The sequence below is a fragment of the Emys orbicularis genome, chromosome 1 (assembly GCF_028017835.1).
Source record: "Emys orbicularis isolate rEmyOrb1 chromosome 1, rEmyOrb1.hap1, whole genome shotgun sequence".
NCBI lineage: Eukaryota > Metazoa > Chordata > Testudines > Emydidae > Emys > Emys orbicularis.
The window spans coordinates 205783265-205789264 of NC_088683.1; positions in this window are offsets into that span (position 1 = coordinate 205783265).

The following is a 6000-nucleotide window of genomic DNA, read 5'->3' on the forward strand; positions in this document are numbered from 1 at the left end:
ATAAAAGGTGTAACACAGATTTTTTAATCATTTGCAATGAAAACCTATTGTCTAAAATAATATCATGAATTAATGCTAGCTTGATATGAACGTGAAATATGTACTCTATTGGGAAGGTGATACAGGGATATAGGGCCACATTCACCCAGGGTATATGTCGACTTCCCACTGTGGACTTTCTAACAGCATGGGTGTTGTATCAAGAAAGAGGCTTTCTCCTTCTCTTATTATTAATCACGATTATTATAGTATTGTCTAGGGACCAACCAAGAATGCAGACACATTGTGGTAGGCACTGTACAAACACAGTAGCAAACAGTCCCTGTCCCAAAAAGCTTACAATTGAAATAGACAAGGCAGACACAGGGTAGGGGAAGGAGTCTAACAACAAGCAGAGAGAACAATGTGTTGGCAACAAATGGCACATTAGTTTTAATTTTTGTCTTTTTAAGTGGATTTAGTTTGAAGGGGATCAGTTAACTGGAAAGGAAAAGGGGACATTGAAGGGAAAGGGGTGAGGGAGACAAGGCATAGGAGAAGAGGGTAAGACGGGCAGGCGTGGAGAGAAGCTGAGGTGAAGAGACGTGTACATCTACACTGGAATAAAAGACCTGCTGCATAGCCATGGCTGGCCAGGGTCAGTTGACTCGGGCTTGCAGGGCTCAGGCTGTGGGACTAAAAATTGCTGTGTAGATGTTTGGGCTCAGGCTGAAGCCTGAGCTCTGAGACCCTCCCCCCTTCTAGGATCCCAGAGTCCAGGTTCCAGCCTGAGCCCGAATTTCTACCCCACAATTAAACAACCCTGTAGCCTGAGCACCACGAGCCCGAGTCAGCTGACACAGGCCAGCCTTGAGCGTTTAACTGGGAAAGAATTGGAGCAAACAGTCAATCAGCACAGGGCAGAAAAGGTCATCTCAAAACTGCAGAAAGTTCTCTGAATCTGAATATCTGAAGCTCCCTGCTTTGGCTGCTTCTGCAGCTGCTCCTACTGGCTGGAGCCACTGGCTTGTTCTTCTCTGCATTTGCCTCCCAAGGCCACATGGCAGAGCAAAGGGGAGGTACCTCTTCCTTTCTGGGCAGCCTGCAGCTGGCCAACACCACCTTAAAAATGGCTGATGCTATTTGGCAGGAAGGGTATGTCTGGTTAGAGCAGCTGGGCGATGCATTAATTCAATACATGCCATTGTATATAGCACTCTTATAGCACTCTTCTTATGGAATCCCCCCACTGAGATTAAAGCTTCCCTCCCCTAGCAGAAATTGCAAAGAAGTGCAGGTGGCAGTATCCTGGCCTGCACATCCTGAAGTGAATTTCCCATGCAGCACATCTATAACGGTTAAGATGTTTCTACACTTCACCTGAAAGAATCCCCATCTTTTAGTGTAACTGCTGACTTGACTTCTTAGAAAGTAATGAACCAACCAACACTGAAAGCAAACAAAAGGCTATTAGTCAGTGGAAGCTAGAGTGTTTTTTTTTGTTTGTTTGTTTGTTTGAACCACATTTCTTTCCCATGACAGCCTGAAGGTTGAAATCTGACAGTGTGAAGTTTTAACAGGCATTTTCACCATACAGTAAACAATTCATTTAGAACAGGTCTGGGGTATCTGTGGGTGCTTAACAAGTTTGCAATCAAGCCACCATTTATATACTCCTAAATATGAATTTAGGTGCCTAGCATTAGGTACCCAAGTTTGAACTAAGCATCAGGCATAGGCCTCAATTCATTAGGGCAATATACTGTAGCACATTTGGTGATAAGTAATTACTGGTAATTTCAATCAATATTTGTAACCAAGGCAAAAGGGGTTCAGATATACATGTTTAAATATAAAGGATTACAGGCCAATCCTGCTCCTATTAAAGTCAATGGCAAAATTCACACTGACATCAATGAGACAGAATTGGACCATCTGGGTGTCTTTTGGACCATCTGAAGCCTTTGAACCAAACACATCTCCTCTGGGACTGTAAAAAAGAGTACTGCCTTCAAAACAAGCTATTTTGTAAGACAAAGGCAATCAGATCTGATGCTTCAACGAGACAACTGATCACTCTGGGTTCACAAGGATCGTTTTGCTTCCTCACATAGATAACTGCACCACTGCCCATGTACATTATAGATCTGTCACATTCCTCTGAAGCATCAGGCAAAGGTCACTATTGAAGGCAAGACACTGAACTTGGAGTGCAACTTTTGTTGTTGGTTAGTTGTCACTGGAATAAAGAATTTGCCTTAGCTACATGGTGCTGTAGCTCCCTCTAATTACAATGTTTAATATTTTGGTCTCAAGGATGTCTATTATCAGAGGGGTAGCCGTGTTAGTCTGAATCTGTAAGAAGTGAGGTTCTTACCCACGAAAGCTTATGCTCCCAATACTTCTGTTAGTCTTAAAGGTGCCACAGGACCCTCTGTTGCTTTTTAAGGATGTCTATGTACGCCACTTACTTAATTTCTGCCATGCCTTGCTGTGTTTGTGCTTTCTTTTACAAACCGTTTTGTATGTTTCATGTACTACATGCTAGCAGAAAATTTACAAACACAAATACATACACTATAAAATTAATAAATTTGAAAATCAAGTCCTGGGTTCTGCGTTTCGCCAGCTACAATTCAATACATCACTAACACCAAATGCTTTGATTAGGTGTTAGCGCTGAAATCAACTCTTGCAAAGAAAACCATATTGCTGATCTTGAAACTTGGCAGTTAAAACATCTTCCATTTTGCCTTTAACACTTACTCTTGTGAGTATTTGTATTGACATTAATGGGACTATTCTCATAAATAATTATTAATAATCCTCTGTATTTGTGTGCTTCTCAAAACACTTAAACAATAAATTAAACTAAATTAGAGAAGTTAATGCTTACACTGACTTCAGTGGAAGCTGTGTATGTTCAGCACTGCTGAAAATCAGGCAGTAGATGTCTCAGGTTGAGCACTCAAAATTAGTGAACACTTGAAAATTCAAACCTTGGTGACTTGCCCATGGTCAAACAGTGAAACTGTGGTAAATCTGTTAATATATTCTAGAAATCCTGACATCTAGTCCTCTGCTCTAACTACTAAACCTGTATTTAGAGAACCTATTTTGACTCATGAATTTAAAAAAAATAAAAAATCTATCTGCCTCTATTGCATTACTCAACCTATTAATTAAAATACAAAATGTTCCATGTTCCTGCCCAAATTAATTACCAGCAGTTATATGAATTCACCTCTAAACAAAACTATACAAAGGCTAATAGACAACTAATAAGTAGCAGGTTAATGAGTTAAAATATTGAAAGATGTTTGATCTACTTTTCTTTTGGCATTACCATTGCTCAGGTGGGCGGGGGGAGGGGGGAGAGGGAAGGGAAATAGACCTAGCTTAGTAAGCAAACTCCTCTAAAAAATATGTCATCTAGATCCTAATCCTAGATGTAGGGTAAAGCTAGGTAAACTGTGTTATTGTGTGTGTGTGGCAGTGGGGGATGGTTAGAGGGATTGATTGTATAAATAAGACCAGTATAGTCCTGCAAAGGCACGTATTAAGAAGCCCAGAGAAGCTAAAGGGAGATGGAGATTGCAGAGCCAGAGAGCAGCTAAGGAAGGAGGTGAATTGAGAGAGAATTTGAGTAATTTGGGTGAGGCAGGAGGCAGAGGTGGCAAAATCAAGTCCTAGAAGAGATCAGAGTGATCTGGAGAAGCCCCAGAAGGTGATTAGAATGCAGGCTGAAATCTGTGAGACTGGGAAGTCCCAGTAGGAAACAGGATGTTAGAAAGACCTTGAGAGGGAAGAAAGGAGATCAGAGGGGACTGCAGAAATCAGAGACAGTTAAGGTAATATCTAAGTGGATTTTGGTGCATTGGAGATATTCAGAGCAAGCCAGGGAGAGGAAAAAGAAGTTATATGAGAGTCTATTTGTTAGTATTGCAAAAACTCAGCATGCAAACAGAAAGCTTGCAAACCATAACCACCTTCCTCTGCTGCTCCCTAAAGTTCCTTGGTGAGGTATATAAGTTCACAGGCTTCTGCATTAAAGTTCCCTTGGACTCCAAAACAATGATGGAATTGGCATTTGGTATTTTTAGAGTAGTGTTGAATAACAGACTAGAATAGACTTGATATGGTTTTAATCTCCATACTGCACTACTAGGGAAGATAAAGCATGAGAAAAATACAAGTAATTTGTGAAATAAATTTTTCAGCTCAGATTTCTTCTGCTCTTCAGATAGACCATAGTACCATCTCTACTAAACCAGTACTATTGAGAAATTTCTGTTCTACTGGCACTTTTATTAAATGATCAGTCTAGTACAAAAATTGGAACTGAAATGGTGTGTGCAGAGAACAGAGCATGCATTAAAATCCATGAAATCAGGACTCATTCTGTATATTTTGTTGAAGTTTAAAAAATCTGTCAGAAACCACATCCAGAGAATAACAATATGTAACTGATCCTCATACAGATACATTTAGCATACACCAGGTTTAAGTACTATATTGTTAAGACAACTCTGAAAATGTGAATATTTTGAGATATTAGATCAGATTGTGCATGGCTGTTCCACAGCTGGGTAAGGGTGGGTGCAAAAAATCCTCATTGCCCTCCTGGGCAGCATCTGGGCACAACTGCAGGCCCCATACTCCCAGGGATACAAACACTACTCCCTCTGTTCATCTGCTGGGGCTCAAGACACCCCAAAGCGGGCAGGGTGGCACTGGAAGGAGGCAGGGCCATAGCTCCAACCCTCACATACAGGCCAATGGATCAAGGGGGAGTGGCAGCATACATACTCCTGCATGCTAGTGAGCTCCCCTAGGGCTGTGGTGGCCCTATCCCACCCTCAGTGCAGCACTATGATTAATCAAATAAGACTCACTTTATGAGCCAAATCTTTTTAAAATGGAGACTCAAGGTCTACCCAGCTGCACACACAAATACAATCACAAATTGCTAGTTAAGTGCCTGACCATTGGTTTGCTCATGGATTTGCCTGATTTACATTGATAATCGTGAATCACAGGCATAAGTTTGTGTGGCTCTTATTTGCTTATGGATATACACCTTTTGAAAATTTGGCCCTCTATTTTCTCTGTGTCTGTTAATATATAGGGCTAGATTCTCATACACACTATGGTCCCATTACACCAGTCTGGCAGCATAAACACGCCTTAGAGTGGGTGAGACTGTAATTTACGCTCACTTTAGTGTAAATGAGAATTCAGGCTTCAGGCTCTAGTGTCTTCTTTGCCTTTTTAGATGTCTGCTCTGTGCTAGGGTGATAATTTCAGGTCATTTTTCTGCAAAAACTTCCAAATCCTTTCCCCCTTCAACATGGGGATGATTCATTCCTTCTCCCAAAAATTCCCTTGCTAGGTTCTTTGCTCCCTGAATAACTGCTCTGTATTTAACACCACTGTATTGCATTTATCAGTGATCACTCCAGTCACCTGAGGAATCAAAGTTATGTTGTTCCTCTTTCTGCCCAGTCTCGAGTTCTAGTGTCATCTGCAAACTTGGACATTTCATTTTCAATATGATCCAAATCCTATTTTCTATACCCTACTCTATTCTATAATAAACGTCTTAAGAGGCTAATTCCTAGGATCCCTGACATCCAACTTGGTAAGTTTCCACATATGGCTATTTTTTGACTCCTGCTATAGACACTGCAGTGTTGCCAACTCTCATGATTTTATGTCTCACAATATTTGGTGTTTTTCTTAAAGCCTAAGTTTCTAGAGTCAGCTGAATACATGAGAATCACAGCTTTTACTTCAAAACAGCCCCAGAAAGCAAAGGTACTTTGAATGGAACTGAGTATGGTATATACTCCAAAAAGTTTACTCATAGTACGTGATGAGTGTTCTCAAAAAAGTGAAGTGAATCTGGAGGTTACCATGATGTATAATCCAGGTAGCTTGGAAAGGATCTAGGCACCATTATGAAGCCTGGGGACTGAAAAATTAAAGGTCTGTGACTTGAATATAATTTTAGAGATGGTA